Below are 20,955 nucleotides of genomic sequence, written 5' to 3'. Positions count from 1 at the left end.
TACAACAATCTCTGAAGCACTTAGAAATCTCTTCAGGGAAAGATGTCTCACAGAAATAACTACAGAAATTCAAAGGTCTGGAATGTTCGTGAATATCTGGGCGCTGGAGTTCTCTGGAGTTCTCTGGACTTCTTATATGTTAGTAGAAGAGAAAAGCAAAAAAGAGTCTCCTTAGGGTTTTATATAGCAAGGGGGAAAAGAGGTCACTCTCACTCAAAGATCTAGGAGAAATGTCAACTGTTGGATCTGCGCTTCGCCGTTGGATATAGGAGACACAAAGCCGCCTGGATTAATAAGTAACGCCTCGTAACTTACAACACGTCAAAATCAACTGTCCCCACACGCGCGAACCGGAAATTAATTGGTTCTGTCCCTTAGAAAGTCAAAACCCCGCTTTTCTCCTCGGATGGATATAAAAACCGGAGTTTTGAGGGGCTATTGTGGGGGCTACGATCCAAAATAATGAGTTGGGTCTTGGGCCCGTCCGAGAAGGCAACGTGGCTCAATGATCCACGTTTTAAGCCTTATCACGAAAGGCAAAGAAAAAAGGTCCGAGGAGGAATTCCTCCTCAGACACTGAAAATCTGGAGCAGAGGTACGTCCAAGCCACTGAAACCCATCCCCTAAATACGTGAAAAGGAAGGAAACACAAAATATCTCAGCAAAAGCTGCCACCACCACATTGAATGCACTACAACTACCTTCCTAGTCGCATTAATGTGGAGAAGACCCCTGAACAGTGTTGTCTTGGCTACCGCAACTCACAAAGGACTGAAAGAGGTGTCTGATGGGATGAGTGCTCAAGTGAAGGCTTGGATGATCAACAAGTGTAAAACCCAAATTGTAAGGAAGGGCCTATATAATGTATAGAAACCCCCATAAGAAAGGGGGGAAGAAAAAGAGATGAGAATACTGTGGCATGCAAAGAAACCCTAATATACTGGTCTGTATACATAAATTAAACTTTGAATCTCCTCAGACTATGAGATTTTTCAACGTAATGACTTTTGTTCTTGTTCATGTGTACCTTTATCCCATGCAAGCCTCTGTCTAACTTATCTAAACTTAGTTCTTAAACCCATACTCTACAAAATTCATTATGTTGGATTTTTGGATCAAGACTTCACACGATTGGGGTTTGGGCTCCAAAAATTGTCACTTTACAAATATTATTGTGATTTTTTTTTCTTTATAAAAGATTTTTGATTTTGTTGTATTTTTTTTTTAATTGTTTGGCTAGAAAGTGTACCGTACTTTGGGCTTGTTGTACGTGAAAAGTGAAAGGCCGATGCTCCACTGGCAATAGCTAAAACCCAAAAAGGCTACCCTTGACATAACTCTTAACTCAGAAAGAATCCTAGACACCACGTGCACCACATGTGGGTCGGTTTCACTTTTTATTGTGTAATTTAACAAAATATAGAATTATATTCATAATATATACTTAGATTTCTCGCGCATGCTAAGTTTTATTTTTATTTTTATTTTGTTTTAGCGTCAAAAATTTTCAAAAATATAAAAGAGATAGAAGCAACTGAAAGTCATATACAACAATCAAAATCACAGGTGCAATAAAACAATTAAAAAAATAGCAATATTAAGAGTCCATTTGGGAACAATTTATTTAGTTAAAATTAAAATTTTTTTACTGAAAGTACTACAACTAAAACTAAAAAGTAACTAAAATAGTATTATAACTCATAAATAGTATCAAAAAATGTAATGGGACCCATAAATAGTAGCAAAAATAATCTAAATAGTAAAAAAAACTGGTTTTTTAAGATAATGCCAAACACAACTTAAGAGAAAAAGATATTTAAAAAATAAAAATTAAACAAGAGGAAGATAAACATTTATTTATGTTTGATTTTAGCAATTAATTTGTAGTTCAGAAGAAGTAAAGAGATATGGAAGTTCCTAATTTTAAGGGATATAGATAAAAAGTTATCATTAAATTAAAATAAGTTAGCTAGAAAAAACTTATGAGAGAGAGAGATAGAGTGAAAAAAAAAAAGAGTGAAATTACATAATTGGTCCTTGAAATTTACTCTGTAAGTACAATTAGTCTCTTAAATTTCAAGAGCACTATTAATCCCTCAAGTTTTAAAAATGAATGATGTTAATCCTTCTATTAACTATAATTAATAATATTACTTATGTGACTAATCGAATAATGACTTGTCATTTTTTTTTAATGATGTGTTAATTTTTTAATTAAAAAAATTACAAAAATTATTAGAAAATACTAAAAATATTAGTATAAGTTTTACAAACTTATTATGCCACATAAATGACTTAAAAAATAGATTTACACGTCCAGCCATCCTTATCATTTTGGTAAAAACTTAATAATCGAAAACTGCATATTTCTCCCCTTCAATTCTTCTCTCTCATATTCTTCATCTGCCATCTCCTGGAATATACCCAATATAAAACTCTAATTCAACTTACTCATTTGCACAATATTAGGGGCTATTTGAATTTGCAAGTTTTCAATATTCTTATGTTATTTATAAAAAAAGAAAAGCTTTCATCATCCATCACTTTATTTTCATCACCCATAACTCAAAACTGATGGGTCCCACAGAGAGAAAGCTTGTTTGGCTGTGTTTTCAAGTTTTGTCTCCATCACTCAATTCTCTAATTTTTGAGTGAGGAGTTAGCAAAACTAAAAATAACTTTTGGATGTTTTTGAGTTATGGAAACTAAGGCTGTGTTTGTTTTGGCTTCAAATCACTTCTGGAGATGCTTTTCCGTAAATGTGGGTGTTTGGTTGCGCATGGAAAATTCATTTTCTAGAAAATATTTTCAGTTGATCGTAAAAATTATGACTTTAACCTGGAAAATTTTTTACACTTCTATTTTACCTTCAAACCATTTCCGAACTTCAGACGCGCAGAGAGAGAGAGAGAGAGAGAGAGAGAGAGTACAGGTGGCCGCCCAGCCAAGCTCCGGCCAACCCAGATCGTGCCGCCCCCACCGCCGCCTCCACCGCCCAGATCACGCCACCTCATTGCCCAGAAAGAAGAGAAAGTAAAGTGCCTTTTAGCTCATAACCGATCACGCCACAAGGAAAGCCGAGATCGCCGAGATCGTCCGTCGAGATCGCCGAGATCGTCTGTCGAGATCGCCAAGAAATTGATGGCTTGCTTTCTTCCTCCAAAGCTTCGATCTTTACCTTCTCTTCCGATGAAATTGATGGCTCCGATCACTCCGATTTGAAGAGAATGGATCGTTGGGTTGTGGGCTGTGGCCGATTGTGTGGGTTTTTATTGGGTTGTGGTGGGTTTGTTGATAGCTATTGTTGATGTGGATGGGTTGTTGAGGTGGATTTGTGGTGGTGCTGGTTTTTTTTTTTTTTTCTTTAATCAGAGTTGTTGTGGTGGTAAGTGGTGGTTTGTTGATGTGGGTGGGTTGTTGAGGTGAGTTTGTGGTGGTGTCAGTGGTTTTTTTTTTATATAAAATTTGTTTTGAAACTGAGAAAATAGCTAAGAAAATGTGAAAAATTTGTGAGAAAATAACATTTTCAGAATATTACCAAACACTGAAAATTGTTTTCTAATATAATTTTTAAAATACAACCAAACACTAGAAAATATTTTCTTTTCCTGAAAATATTTTCACCCGAAAAAAATTTTACATCCAAAAAATATTTTACACCGAAACAAACACAGCCTAAATTATGATGATATTTTGATAAATATACACATTTAAGAGACCCACAGTCAAAGACAAGTCACGTCCAGGCGCAACTTTTGATGACTCCACCAACGGCTCTCCATTAGTTCACTGAGATCACTCCAATTTCTTTACGCCATAACTCCAAACACAAAAAGCCTCTGCCCTACCCTTACCTCCTCACGCACACACTCACTGAGCCCACCTCTTAGCAAGAGTCAGAATCAATCAACTGTTGAAAGCTTTATTGAATTTCAAAACATTTTCTAAAGTCTCATGCCCCCATCAACATCATCCTTTATGATAGGATGATTTTGAAACTGTTAATTTTGCTTCTTCTTTTTTTCTTTTACAAAATAATGTGATAATAAATGTAACTAATGCTATACTTTTACAAAATAATGTGATAATAAATGTCATTAATGCTATATAAACATAATAATAAATAAAAATATTAACTATTTTATCATTGTATTTTAAATATTGACACATAATAAGTTTATAAATGATGTAGTAACTTTTATTGTAAAATTTAAATCATAAGACAAGTATTTTTAAATTATAAAAATCTTTGTCTTAATATATCTTACTCTTAATTACCATATTATAAATGCTATAAGTATAAATTATGGTACAGTAAAATATAAGAAGAATCCAAAGGAAGATTCATTGGTCTAAGTGGAGCTCTCTCTGCCTTCCAAAAGACATGGGTGGCTTGGGTTTTAAAGATCTTCAGAAATTCAATGAAGCTTTGCTAGCTAAGCAAGTGTGGCGCCTCTCGGAAGATAAGCCCACTCTCTTCCACAGATTTTTCAAGACGAAATTCTTTCCTAGAGGCTCTATCTTTGATGCAAAGGAAGGCAGGGGTTCCTTCGCTTGGAAGAGTATCCTTAAGAGCAGAGATCTTATAAAAAAAGGGTCTCATTGGCGTGTGGGTAATGGAGAAAATATACCAATATACGGAGCAAATTGGCTTCCTGACCCTCATTATCCAGCAATCCAATTTGCCCCTCCTTTCTTCGGCGAAGATGCTAAGGTGGCTATTTTGATTGATAAAGATCGTAAATGCTGGATTGACGAGATAATTGACAGTAATTTTCTGGTCCATGAAGCTAGAATGATCAAAGCTATCCCTCTAAGCCTCAGTGAAGTTAACGACAAACTCTGCTGGTATAGCAATTTAGATGGTCTGTATTCGGTGAAAGGGGGTTACAAACTTCTTATGAGCGAGGATCAAAATTCTAATATTGTATCTTCCCCGGGGTCCTTGCCAAAAAGCTCGTGGAGAAGTCTTTGGAAATTGAACACCCCTAACAGAGTAAAGACATTGCTGTGGCGAGCCATCTCTAATGCCTTACCAACCCGGGCTAACCTGGTTAAGAGGAAAGTCCTCACTGACCCGACCTGCCAGGCTTGCGGTTTGGATCCAGAGACCTCCTTACATGCCCTATGGTCTTGTCCTAAGCTTTCTAATGTGTGGGCATCGCATTTTAGCTCACTGCAAATTGAAGCTAGTTGTTGCTCTTCTTTCCGTGAGGTCTTTCAGCTGTGTTTGGTGAAGTCTCATCCCCTTGACCTTTTTGCAATGATCTCATTTCAAATCTGGTTCAGGCGTAACAGGGTGCGTCTAGGTGAAGTGGTGGAGGATCTAAAATTGGTTAACACTTTGGCCAAGGATGCCCTTCATGAATTCCAACAGGCTAACTTAGCTCCCCTCATGTCTTCCCCGGTTCAGAGCATCCCCAAGTGGGTGCCTCCCCCTTCGGGTTGGGTGAAAGCCAACTTCGATGGGGCTATCTTCCAGGATCGTGATGCTGCTGGTCTTGGTATCATCATCCGAAACGACTACGGTCTTGTAATGGCTGCTCTAACTCAAATTATTCCTCTGCCCACTTCAGTGGAGACAGTGGAAGTGTTGGCAGCAAGAAGGGCGATGATCTTCGCCTTTGAACTGGGATTTGATCAGGTCATCCTTGAGGGAGACTCTGCAATTGTAATCCAAGCTTTGAACTCAGATGTCTTCTCGGCAGCTCCCTTTGGGCATATAATCTCTGATGTAAAGTCTTTTTCTTCCTGCTTTAGGTCCCTAATTTTCTGTCACACTCGAAGATTGGGTAACAAAGTAGCTCATAGATTAGCTAGGGAAGCTTGTAATTTCTCTTTCCCTTTTTGTACTTGGATAGAAGAAGTCCCTGTAAGCTCCTTTGCAGAATACTCTGCTGAAATTGTTAATACATAGCCCTCCCCTGCTTCTGCTGGGAAGGTTTTCTCTCAAAAAAAAAAAGAATCCAAACTCACCCTCTGGCGGCTTGGTTTTGGTGGGTCAGGTAATGACTCGGGAGGGAATCTTCTTTCCACTCCACCTCCGACAAGACAAGACAAGACCGACTGATTTCTTTCCTTTCCTTTTATCTCCTATTTCACCGTCCTTCCAATTTCCAAAGGACACGAGAAAAATGCACTACCACAATATACACCGTCCTTCCAATCTAAGGACACGAGAAAAATGCACTACCACAATTGTGGTAGTGCATTTTTCTCGTGTCTTTAGCATCTCTCTATTTGGAAATTGGAAGGACGGTGAAATAGGAGACAAAAGGAAAGGAAAGAAATCAGTCGATCTTGTCTTGTCTTGTCGGAGGTGGAGTGGAAATATATATATAATTTTTTTTTGTAGGGCAATCCTCTTCTCAGACTTGCTATGTTTTTGGCCACAATTTTCCTGCTATTCTGATTTCTGACACGGCAAACTTTGAGTGATAGAGAGAAACTGGGAATCGATTTGAAAGTGATTAGAAAAATCATTATTGTGACCAAAAAAAAAAATAATCATGGACCTAAACACCTCATATGTAGGAATAAAACAAATTACATAATTTTTGCTGGAGTTGCGAGTGGTGGAATTATAAATCCACCATTTCTTCTATACTACGAATTATGGCAAAATTAAATTGTATATTTTATTGTAGTACTAGCATTTTTTTCTCAAATTTACTCTCCTCTAAAATATTATTAAAAATACTTAATTTAACCATTTAATTATTATTGGTATAAGAAATTAGAACATGAAGTGTTGAATGCCACAAGATTGTTAGGATATATATATATATATATATATATATATATAGTTGAGAGTGAGAAGATTCGAAATATAAATATCTCATTTCAAAACACCAAGTATCAACTAGTTGAGTTATAATACTCTTGACATGTAGACAACAAAAATGGAAAATTATACTTTACCACCTTAAATTATATCTTTGATTAAACTTTACACCCTAAAATTTCATAATGCATGGCTACCACATTAAACTATAATTTGTTTTACACTTTGTAGTCTATACCTTCAATTATGCCATTAACTTAGATGTCACCACATGAAAAGCCCTAATTTCCCCTCTTTTCAATTTCTATAAAAACAAATGAAAAATTACACTTTACAATCCTAAATTATACAATCAATTACAATTTACACCCTAAACATTAGTTTTCCATCCAAAATAATGGCAAAATTGACAGCACGCAAGTTGCAAAGTCTAACATGAATTATAGTTTAGAATGCTAACTGTGCATTCTGAAAATTTAGAATATAAAATATAATATGATGCATAGTTTATGGTGGTAAAGTATAATTACCAAAAAAAAAAAAAATACTAACTCAAATTTATGGCCTGTGGGTTGTGAACAATAGGAAATAAAATGTAGAAAAGATCAACACACATGACAAGGTGGTTTATGTCCATGAAGTATCTATAGTTTTATTTAGATGTATTTAACATAGATATAGGAATCCTTCTATTATAATTGGGCTATAGGCAGGTGAGAAATTACCAAAAAGCAGGTCAAGGACATTTAAAATCTATTCAAATAACAAAAATATCTCTAATAATTGCACAAACACCATATAATACACATACATCCAAATCAATAACATTTTCCTAAAATTATGGGGATTAAAATCATCACAAGACAGAATCCGAACCCATATTTGAGAAAAAGTAAAAAGTTTTATGCTTTTTTTTTTTTTTTTTGTCTCTTACATGTGACTATATGAGTAAAGGAAAAAGTAAAAAGTTTATGTTTTTTTTTTTTTTTTTGGTCTCTTATATGTGACCATACGAGTAAAGGAACGTGGGAGAGAGCGTGATACTGGAAAAAATCTAAGAAAGAAGCTTGCTTTTGTGCGGTGAAGCCTAACATACCATACAAACTACAAAGTGAACAGTAACAATTTATTCTCTTTTCCATTGACATGATGGAGCCACTTGTAGAAGACGGACCCACCCCAAAAAAAAATTATTTTTTCTTTGTAATATTATTATATTTATAAGTAATTTTTAGGAAAAATACCATTTTGCTCCCTCATTTTTTTTTAACATTTATATTCTTGTTAGTGTAAGCATATTTATATACCTACTCAATGATATTATATCATAACTCACCCAAAATATATGTCAAGTGATAATATTATATATATATATATATATATATATATAATGAATACATGCACACATATTCTTGTGTAAAATTAAGGTTAATTACATTCCTCCAAAGAAAATTTCTTAACTCTACCAATGCCCATTGATTACATACTAAATCAAAATAAAACATGGTTAAGTAAGAGAAAATCTATAAATTGACGACAAATTTGACATCTATTGATGTGTGGCAAATAAATTTGAAAGTAAAAAGTGTTGTAAGTGATAAATCTAAATGAAATCCAAACACAAGCTTATTAACTCTTTATTGGTGTAAAAAAATATTGTCAAATTTTTTGTAGCATTGCTCGGTTAAGTAAATCAGAAAATGTGGAGTTATTGCTTTTGTATATATATATATATATATATATATATATATATATATATGGTATTTGATACAAATTCATTTTTTATTAAAATATTAAGGTATGGCTTAAACTTATCTTAGAGCATCTCTAATAGATTAGCTAAAGTCATTTTTTGGAGAGCAAACCAGCTCCAACAAATTCTTTAAAAGCAAAATTTTCCATTTTTTTTTTAAGTTGCTACAGTAATTCTCTATGAAATTGGTTCTCAAAAAAAAAAAAAAAAATTAGTGACAAACAAATTTCATCACTAAAACTATTTTAGGGTACATATAGTGACGAAAAAGTTTGTCACTAAAACTATTTTTAAGAAAATCCGGGCACATATAGCAACAAAAATTTTCATCACTAAAACCATTTCTTACAAAATTTTGCTATATTTAGAGACGAAATATTTCGTCACTAAAACAATTTTTTGTTGCTATATTTGTGACGGAGAAATTCGTCGCTAAAACTTATTTTCTGTTTTATTTTTTTCATGTCTTTGATATTAACCTGTAACATGTCATTATATTATTAAAACCTCACATTTGAATAACACATTTATTTCAATAACACATTTATAAAAAAAGATCCATACATTCCACAAATAAAAAATAAAACAAATATCCAATTCAAACTCCTTCCATACAATAACACAAGATGTTTTATAACAATACAATAAGTGTAGCATAATATAATTAGAACCAACAAAAGATGTCCTCATATGTCTTCAAGTAATGCCAAAAGTAAATCCCCTAAAAGCCACCAATAAGAAATTTGTACAAATATAAAACAATACTACATTAAAATTGTAAAGTAAAAACATCAACTATGTTATAAGAAACATTTCTAACAATGCATTAAGAGTAGCCACACCAATGAATTAAAATCACAACTTGTAATGTATAAGTTGTAGAAAGCAAATATAGATTTTCGAAGTGTAATACAATACAACTAGTTTCAAATAATGCATTAAAAAAAGTAGTCACACCATTTAGTACGAGTCAATTGCAATATGAATTTAAACTACCTTATAATACCATACAAGCCACCTGCTTGCTCCAACACAACAATCCACCACAAAACCAATTATCATCATCACAATATATAATGCTACAACTATTGAAAACAATTAAATAATATCCATCACATATAACTCAACAATATCCATTTACAATTCCCAAAAATATATATTTAAAAAAAAAAAAAAAAAAAACTCCCAATATGAATTTAAACCACCTTATAACTCCATGCAAGGCACCGGCTTGCTCCAACACAACAACTCACCACAAAACCAATTATCAACATCACAATATACAATACTTACAAGTATTAAAAACAATTAAATAATATCTATCACATATAAATCAACAATATCCATTCACAATTCAAAAAAAAAAAAAAAAACCACTCTAATATGAATTTAAATCACCTTATAACTCCATGCAAGCCACCCACTTGCTCCAACACAATAACAAACCACATAACCAATTATCAACATCACCATATATAATGCTTACAAGTATTAAAAACAATTAAATAATATCCATCACATATAAATCAACAATATCCAATCACAATTCAAAAAAAAAAAAAAAAAACACTCCCAATATGAATTTAAACCACCTTATAACTCCATGCAAGCCACCCGCTTGCTCCAACATAACAACCCACCACATAACCAATCATCAACATTACAAGTATAGAGTTTTTTAAGTATTTAGACAAATTTTACTTACTATGCTCAAGCTAAGCATACACCTTTAAGAAAAAATCCAAAGTTATCACAAACAATGAGTATTTAACCTGCAAAAGAAAAGTCTAATTTATAAAGAGTTTATCAATACACTTACAAGCTATATCATCACTACTAGCAATAGCATATAATGCTTGGTGTTATAGCATAATGCTCAATATAAGTATTTAAGCAAACATCTCAAAAAAATGATAACTCATGCATAATGTATTCTAACACCTAAGTCTATAAGCTACTTAGATGAAGTCCTTTCTCATTCATGAATGCTATTGTGTATATTAATACTTAAACAAATATACATTGCACAATCAAACACTCCCAATATCAACAAACCACCACAATATCAATCATCAACATCACAATATAAAACCACATTATAATATGAATTTCACTTTTCATAATATGCATGATAACAATGTGATTTATTCAAAAATCTCATTAACAAGATTAGAAAAAAGCTTAATTGAATGTACAATAAATATTCTTACGGCTTAAATTATTTCAATAATATTGCTTTTGTTTAAAATCAACTAATTAACTATTTGTAATTTTGTATAACAGATAAGTGAGATAACCCATCAAAGCAATATTAGCCACTCTATCCTAATCATAATAACTGGAAAATTTTCAAGATTGTTATTGACTTATTAGTTGTCATTTTAGGCGTACCATATGCATCAAACACTCCTAATTAGTATTTACTTTTGATCAATCAACTCTTTATTTATGAGTATTCAAGATTTTCGAAACACTTGATTAGTCTTTTGAATGTGTACAGTCTCTATCCAATCAAATGATTGATTACTCTATATTGAATAAAGGTTGAAAATTTAGATAACTAGCTTAATGGGATTTTTAAGACCTAAATATGGGTGTACTACACTTCTATTTTACATTACTCCTATGATCATATAACTTTACATCTATTAATCATAAATTCTTGATTATATATATATATATATATATAGAAGTTTTGGCATTATTACACAAATGGTGTGTCCACTACGCCTACCTAATGCACACTACTTAGAATTCTTAGCTTGAACCTAATAGATGTGATGTATAGACAATACCAATTCCTAAATTCTTAAGACATATATGTTTGTTTTTTACCTGACAAAGTTGAAAGATTCACTCTTTAAACCTAACAATAGGCAAGGTACAATGTATCATATAGCATATTAGAAAAAGTAAAATAAAATAAAAGATGATGCAAATTGTCATGAGTAATACTCTTTTTCTAAAACTTCTATATAAAGTCAATTTAGCAATATGAAAAACTCCAAAAGGCTGGTATACATGTTTTCAAGACTCGTGATCAATAAGAAATTCACTTAAAAGAAATTCATTCTTATAATTATGTTTTTGAGATAATCCTTATAATAATTTAGTGTGTATGAAATGGAGATTATATTTATGAGCAGTGAACACTTCTATTAAAAAAAAGGATTATAAAATTCACATTAAAAAAAAGCTATAAAAACACTCCCAATAATATGAATTTAAACCACCTTATAACTCCATGCAAGCCATTTGCTTGCTCCAACACAACAACCCACCACAAAAACAATAATCAACATCACGATATATAATGCTTACAAGTATTAAAAACAATTAAATAGTATTTGTGGGGCCCGACAATTCGTGGACCAGGCCCATTTGCCCTTAGAGATTCTGAAGGCCCAATCCGAGGAGAGCTGTGGCCCAAACTCTACAATGCCGAGCACGAAATAATTTTTGGGAGGCAGCCGAGGACAGTTTAGTCCTCGGCATATCCATAATCCCACCGGAACAAAGGGGTAAAACTGGCGTAGGGGCGAATTTGTAAGATCCAAAATACCTTGGGGAAGTTATCCTTACTACCCTTCAAGATAAGACCCAGCGCCTAACAGAGCCGTACTCTGCAGCTTTATCAAACCATCCCCAACAATTCCGGGATTGGACTGATGGGACAAATGTCAGTGTTTGTAAAGATTGACCCTACACGTGGACGAAGGACAACGAATGCAAGCTAGTATAAAATAAGGAAGTAAGTGAAGTCTAAGGGAGGGCCATTCCATCTCCCAAAAAAAGAAAGGTTACAGGGGGGAGAACGTCTCAACAACACCGGACTTCACGGAAAAAGTCCATCAATGGGTAACCGGAGTGAGACCCTAATGGTCCTCGGATCAACTCCGAGGAGTCCCATCCCCTTGGCTGCGACGTCTTAGGGCTTAAATGTTCAAGCCCAATTCCTTTTTCTGCATGAATTCCTCTAAACTCGAGCCCGGAACACCGCCCAGTGACCAGCGGCCAGCTTTTCAAGCCCACTCTCTAAAAATCATATTGTGAGGGACCTTTATTGTGTGAGCCCAAAAATGTTAGTGGGCCGCAAAGGAATCATGTCCCTACAATTGGCGCCATCTGTGGGAAAGCTTGCGCGCTGGCGTGGGTGGCGGTGGAATCGACTCATGGGCAAGCAGAAGTTTCTGGGACCTCCTCCGTCTCCGACGACATCTAGTTGTTGCTCCGACGTAAGCTTCTGCTAGGGGCTACGTCTCGCAGTAATGAGGGCGCGGATGTCTCTAGGGGCTTCCAGCCTCAGACCAACTTTCCCCGTCCTGGTGTAGGGGCTTGTGGTCGAAAAATAAAAATAATCTTATAAGTTTTGGACAGAACCAAGGCCTTGCATGGTCCACGGACTCAAGCCTATGGGGAAACTAAGTACATAAAAAGATTATAAGTTTTGGACAGAACCAAGGCCTTGTATGGTCCTCGGACTCAAGCCTATGGGGAAACCAAGAACATAAAAATAATCTTATAAGTTTTGGACAGAACCAAGGCCTTGCATGGTCCTCGGACTCAAGCCTATGGGGAAACCAAGTACATAAAAATAATCTTATAAGTTTTGGACAGAACCAAGGCCCAAGGCCTTCCTCCTCGGACTCAAGCCTATGGGGAAACCAAGTACATAAAAAGATTATAAGTTTTGGACAGAACCAAGGCCTTGTATGGTCCTCGGACTCAAGCCTATGGGGAAACCAAGTACATAAAAAGATTATAAGTTTTGGACAGAACCAAGGCCTTGCATGGTCCTCGGACTCAAGCCTATGGGGAAACCAAGTACATAAAAATAATCTTATAAGTTTTGGACAGAACCAAGGCCTTGCATGGTCCTCGGACTCAAGCCTATGGGGAAACCAAGTACATAAAAATAATCTTATAAGTTTTGGACAGAACCAAGGCCTTGCATGGTCCTCGGACTCAAGCCTATGGGGAAACCAAGTACATAAAAATAATCTTATAAGTTTTGGACAGAACCAAGGCCTTGTATGGTCCTCGACTCAACCTATGGGGAAACCAAGATCAGTTTTGGAACCAAGGCCTTGTATGGTCCACGGACTCAAGCCTATGGGGAAACCAAGTACATAAAAAGATTATAAGTTTTGGACAGAACCAAGGCCTTGTATGGTCCTCGGACTCAAGCCTATGGGGAAACCAAGAACATAAAAATAATCTTATAAGTTTTGGACAGAACCAAGGCCTTGCATGGTCCACGGACTCAAGCCTATGGGGAAACCAAGTACATAAAAAGATTATAAGTTTTGGACAGAACCAAGGCCTTGCATGGTCCTCGGACTCAAGCCTATGGGGAAACCAAGTACATAAAAATAATCTTATAAGTTTTGGATAGAACCAAGGCCTTGCATGGTCCTCGGACTCAAGCCTATGGGGAAACCAAGTACATAAAAATAATCTTATAAGTTTTGGACAGAACCAAGGCCTTGCATGGTCCACGGACTCAAGCCTACGGGGAAACCAGTACAGTAACTAAGGGATTAGTAAGATTTGGGACGGAGAACCAAGGTGCCTTGTATGGTCCCTCGGACCAAGCACTATGGGGAAACCAAGTACATAAAAAATACATGCTTATAAGTTTTGGACATGAACCAAGGCTTTGTTGGTCTCGGACTCAAGCCTATGGGGAAACCAAAGAACATAAAAATAATCTTATAGGAGTTTGGACAGAACCAAGGCCTTGTAATGTCCTCAGACTCAAGCCTATGGGAAATCCAAGTACAGAAAAGAAATCTCACAAGTTTTGGACAGAACCAAGGCCTTGCATGGTACTCGGACTCAAGTCTATGGGGAAACCAAGTACAAAAAAGAAAAATCATAAGTTTTGGACAGAACCAAGGCTTGCATGGTCCACGGTCTCATGCCTATGGGGAAACCAAGTACAGAAAAGAAATCTCACAAGTTTTGGACAGAACCAAGGCCTTGCATGGTCCTCGGACTCAAGCCTATGGGGAAACCAAGTAACATAAAAAGATTATAAAGTTTTGGAAGAACCAAGCCTTGTAGGTCCTCGGACTCAAGCCTATGGGAACCAAGAACATAAAAATAATGCTTATAAGTTTGTGGACAGAACCAAGGCCTTGTATATCCTCGGACTCAAGCCTATGGGGAAAACCAAGTACATAAAAAGATTATAAGTTTTGGACAGAACCAAGGCCTTGTATGGTCCTCGACTCAAGCCTATGGGGAAACCAAGTACATAAAAAGATTATAAGTTTTGGACAGAACCAAGGCCTTGTATGGTCCTCGGACTCAAGCCTATGGGGAAACCAAGAACATAAAAATAATCTTATAAGTTTTGGACAGAACCAAGGCCTTGCATGGTCCACGGACTCAAGCCTATGGGGAAACCAAGTACATAAAACGATTATAAGTTTTGGACAGAACCAAGGTCTTGTATGGTCCTCGGACTCAAGCCTATGGGGAAACCAAGTACTATGGCACGTAAACCTCATGATCCATTCAAAGAAAACTCCTCGTTAACAGTAGGGTCAACACCTTAATTGCACGGGTCCCCGGTCTGCCCTCGGGTCCCCCTGTGTCAAAAGGAATGGTGCGATACGGAGTTGGTCTGGCGTGCATCGCACAGCACTCAACAGCTATCCCGGTTAGTTCCATGAACTTAATCTATTTAGGATTACCGTCGTTACACTTGATAACATTTGCGAGTTTGAACTAGTAAGGGTTGTATTAAAGGCATTTTCCTGCCCGGAGTATCATTAAAAGCAGACTTAGATCTAATGTCCATGCACAAAGTAGTTGTTGCAGAGGAAAAAAGTATGTATGAGGAAATAAGCACATCTTTTATTAAGATGAATGAACAGTACAATGTACAATGAAAAGCTGAAACGAGCTCACATTAGAGCTAACTACGTAAGTAAAAGAAAAATACAAGAGGGTGAAGGTGAAGCCGAGGAGATATCTCAGATGAGAGGTTGGCTACTGCTTCGAGGCTTTATTCCTCCTCAAAGCCTTTGCACGCCCATAACTCAGGCAGCAAAAGAACCCGACTCGAGTCTTGCGCCGCCGAAGGAAAGGTGCAGGGAGCCGGAAGTTGAGGAGCCTTCACCAAAAATCTGCCTACAAAGAGGCAGATGCGCTGACGGCGGAGAATCTTTCTTCTGACACACCAAAATTCTGGCGTGAACAGAACCTGCTTCTGATTTTGACTGAAAGAAGGAGAAATACCCTTTCCCCGTTGACGAAGCGGAGTACTCCCTTGAATTTACGCTTCCTTTGACCGTAACTCACTACCCTGAGTCTCAGGAGGACACGGCGCCTCCATGGTGGAGAAAGCTCTTTTTCCCCTACTCTCGCCTCAAACATGATAAACTCAGGAAGTAAACTGAAGGACTTGCGTTCAAGTAAGACAGCTTTCACTCCTATTTATTCAAAAAGTTAAAGTAGTGGCATTTAAATGCACGCAACGTCCCAAGGAACGCTACGGACAAAATGCCTCCGGCTCGATTTCCCACGCCATCTGCAGTATTAAAGGGGCCTCGTGAAAGCACACCTCGAACACTGGGACGCCAGAAAGTACCGCGTGACCAAAGACCAAGGAAATGCCTCTAAGTCTGTGGGCTTAGTTAATTCGCGTCTCAGGCCCGTTCTACATGGAGGCCCACGAACTACAGCCCATGCCAGGGAATAACTGTTGCCAAGGGCAACCTCCTGCTCGGAAACTTGTGAGATACCTGAGGAAAGACCAGGTGCGTAAAAAAGGGCATAAAGTTTTGGACAGAACCAAGGCCTTGTATGGTCCTCGGACTCAAGCCTATGGGGAAACCAAGTACAAAAATTTCAATTATTACAAGTTCTGGACAGAACCAAGGCCTTGTATAGTCCTCGGACTCAAGCCTATGGGGAAACCAAGTACAAAAATTTTAATTATTACAAGTTCTGGACAGAACCAAGGCCTTGTATGGTCCTCGGACTCAAGCCTATGGGGAAACCAAGTACAAAAACTTTAATTATTACTAGTTCTGGACAGAACCAAGGCCTTGTATGGTCCTCGGACTCAAGCCTATGGGGAAACCAAGTACAAAAACTTTAATTATTACTAGTTCTGGACAGAACCAAGGCCTTGTATGGTCCTCGGACTCAAGCCTATGGGGAAACCAAGTACCAAGTACAAAAATTTCAATTATTACAAGTTCTGGACAGAACCAAGGCCTTGTATGGTCCTCGGACTCAAGCCTATGGGGAAACCAAGTACAAAAACTTTAATTATTACTAGTTCTGGACAGAACCAAGGCCTTGTATGGTCCTCGGACTCAAGCCTATGGGGAAACCAAGTACAAAAATTTTAATTATTACAAGTTCTGGACAGAACCAAGGCCTTGTATGGTCCTCGGACTCAAGCCTATGGGGAAACCAAGTACAAAAATTTTAATTATTCCAAGTTCTGGACAGAACCAAGGCCTTGTATGGTCCTCGGACTCAAGCCTATGGGGAAACCAAGTACAAAAATTTTAATTATTACTAGTTCTGGGCAGAACCAAGGCGAGGTACTTTCCTCGGACCCAAGCCTACGGGGAAACCGACTGATCGGATAAAAAAAAAAAAAAAAAGGGATTTGGACTTCGCAATATGGGCTACTGGATAAAAAGGTCAGGTCATTTCATCCACGGCTTAAACACCCTAAAAGGTTAGGCCCAACGAAGGAGCAAGGAAGGGGGTGGAACGCCCCAGTATACAACGACCTAAGAGGTCTGTTCATTTAGTGGGTGGTATGTTTTTAAACGGCTACTCCTCACACGGCATCAAGCCTTCGTTTCTCTCCTCGGCTAGCAGGGGGTAAGTATTACTTTTTACTGGTCTGCCTTATTATGCCGAGCACTTCTATTGAAATTATGGCAACACCTTTTTGTTATTAAGTATTTTGGTCTTAGTCGTCATTGATTTAGATGCGATATTATTGAGCCGAACAGCATTTGCAAATTTATAAAAACAAAGACAAAACACGCAAAATGAAATAGAAACAATTTTTATTAATATAAGAAATTATTACAATGTACAAAAAGGGGCTTCAACGAGCCTATACAAAAGAGGGGCTGCCGAAGCGGCCTTAACATCCACAATACAGATAAGCAAACGGTCAAGCGCCTTTTTAGACTCGTCTTCAAAGTTTTCTCCAATCTCTGCCTCATTGCTGCTCGTACTAAGAGAGGAACTCACTTCAAAAAGAAAATGGATGAAGAAGGAAATAGTAAGGAAGAAATCAATGAAGAAGATGGAGGACATGAGTAAAAGAAGGAGGAGAAGAGGAGGGGGAGAGACGAAGAGACAAAGAGAGGAGCAAAAGAGGGAAAGGGACAGCACCAGGGCGGAACTGGTGCTGGGAAGACAATAAGAAGAGGGAGGGGGAGGGCACCAAGGAGCAAAAGAGGGAGAAGCAGAAGCACTTAGCCCCTGCCTCAGCCCTGACTCCTAACACGTTGGTGCCATATTAGGTACGCTCGTGAGGAGCCGGGTGGTGCTGGTCTTGGTTGTTCTCGACTCAGTCACGCCGAGAATTCGACATGACGAACCCCTGCTTCGGATTTTGGCTAAAAGAGAGGCGAGACAGATCTTAAGTCTGCGCCACCCTTGCCCTGACCGAGCCATTTCAAGTTTTGTCAGAATGTGGTGTTTTGAGGAGGAGTGTGATTCCTTCATCATTTGTTATGGAGGGCGTATGCGGATATGGTAACAAACGGGCTAAGAAGACGCTAAAGGAGGATGCGGATTTCAGATTTCAGAAGGAAGGAGAGGAGTTTGTACGAAAGTCACTGCCTCTTGCTTGCCTTCTTATAAGAAGGGCAAACGGGTGGAATTAAATGCCTTTAGAGTTTCCAAAAGAATCTGAAGAGAAAAGAGGCGTCCGTTCCGTTTCCCCACCTTATCAGATGAGCCGCCGGACATAAATGTGCCTCGTGAAGGGAATTCATTTAAGGGCGCGTCTGGGACATTCAAGCGGCAGGAGTGGATCACGAGCGGATTAAACAGAATCCCTTGAAAACCGGCTGACTTCCTGGGAAACCGCTCACATAAATGCGGGGTCAAACTGAATGAGCCATATTGAGGGCCCGGGTTTGCCAAAACCCTCCTTTCCAACCCGGAAGTCGGACAGAAGGGTTTTGAGGGGCTATTGTGGGGCCCGACAATTCGTGGACCAGGCCCATTTGCCCTTAGAGATTCTGAAGGCCCAATCCGAGGAGAGCTGTGGCCCAAACTCTACAATGCCGAGCACGAAATAATTTTTGGGAGGCAGCCGAGGACAGTTTAGTCCTCGGCATATCCATAATCCCACCGGAACAAAGGGGTAAAACTGGCGTAGGGGCGAATTTGTAAGATCCAAAATACCTTGGGGAAGTTATCCTTACTACCCTTCAAGATAAGACCCAGCGCCTGACAGAGCCGTACTCTGCAGCTTTATCAAACCATCCCCAACAATTCCGGGATTGGACTGATGGGACAAATGTCAGTGTTTGTAAAGATTGACCCTACACGTGGACGAAGGACAACGAATGCAAGCTAGTATAAAATAAGGAAGTAAGTGAAGTCTTGGGGGGGGGCCATTCCATCTCCCAGAAAAAGAAAGGTTACAGGGGGGAGAACGTCTCAACAACACCGGACTTCACGGAAAAAGTCCATCAATGGGTAACCGGAGTGAGACCCTAATGGTCCTCGGATCAACTCCGAGGAGTCCCATCCCCTTGGCTGCGACGTCTTAGGGCTTAAATGTTCAAGCCCAATTCCTTTTTCTGCATGAATTCCTCTAAACTCGAGCCCGGAACACCGCCCAGTGACCAGCGGCCAGCTTTTCAAGCCCACTCTCTACAAATCATATTGTGAGGGACCTTTATTGTGTGAGCCCAAAAATGTTAGTGGGCCGCAAAGGAATCGTGTCCCTACAGTATTCATCACATATAAATCAACAATATTCATTCACAATTCAAAAAAAAAAAAAAAAAACTCTCAATATGAATTTAAACCACCTTATAACTCCATGCCACCCGCTTACTCCAACATAACAACCCACCACAAAAACAATAATCAACATCATGTATATTAGCTTACAAGTATTAAAAACAATTACATAGTATCCATCACATATAAATCAATAATATTCATTCACAATTCCAAAAAATAATACACTCCCAATATAAATTTAAATCACCTTATAACACTATACAAGCCACCCACTTGCTCTAATACAACAACCCACCACAAAACCAATCATCAACATCACAAGTATGGTGTTTTTTAAGTATTTAAATAAATTTTACTTACTACACTCAAGTCAAGCGTATACCTTTTAAGAAAAAATCCAAAATTATCACAAATAATGAATATTTAACCTGCAAAACAAAAATCTAATTTATAAAGAGTTAACAATACACTTACTAGCTATTATAGCATAATGCTCAACATCTCAAAAAAAAAAAAATGCACACCCCTTTTTCAACAAATAGATAACAAGTCAATAGCTTCACAAAAAAAAAAAAAAAAAAAAAAAAAAAAAAAAAAAAAACAAACAAACAAACAAACAAAAATATACACAACCAAGAACTGTTAAAATCAAAGAATCCCAAGAGAAAATAAAATTACACACACCCAAAAGCTATTATAATGCTCAAAAGCTTCACTACCACAAAACAAAAACAAACAAAATATACCTACCAAGAATAGTTAGAATCAAAGAATTCCCAAAAGAAATCCACTCTTTATCATCATCCAACCTGACAAAAACAACAATAGAGAACTTAAATTTACAAAATTTAACAGATGCACTCTAAAATCACACAAAAACCAATTACAAGTAACTAACACAAAAACCCATTACAAGTAACTAACACAAAACCCATTAATTCAGCACCTAAATACTATAAACTCATACTTACACTTACAAGAAAAAAAAACTCAAAACCCATATCATTTAATAAAATACAAACCAAATATTACAAAAATTAAAAAAATAAATAAATAAAAACTTACAATGTTGAAATCAATGGAAGGAGATGATTGGTAACCAATTACAAGTAACTAACACAAAAACCCATTACAAGTAACTAACACAAAACCCATTAATTCAACACCTAAATACTATAAACTCATACTTACACTTACAAGAAAAAAAACTCAAAACCCATATCATTTAATCAAATACAAACTAAATATTACACCAAAAAAAAAAAAAAAAACAAACTTACTATGTTGAAATCAATGGAGGGAGACGAAGGGAAGGAAGAGGGGAGGTAGTGGAGGAAAAGAGGGAGGGTGAAGAGAGACGTTGGCAACGATGAGGGACTGGGTCGGCGTCACTAGTGAGGGGTTGGGTTGACACTGATGGGCTAGGTTAGCATTGACGTCAGCG

This window comes from Quercus lobata, chromosome 11, assembly GCF_001633185.2.
Source record: "Quercus lobata isolate SW786 chromosome 11, ValleyOak3.0 Primary Assembly, whole genome shotgun sequence".
Lineage (NCBI taxonomy): Eukaryota > Viridiplantae > Streptophyta > Magnoliopsida > Fagales > Fagaceae > Quercus > Quercus lobata.
Note: the sequence above shows the minus strand (reverse complement) of the source record.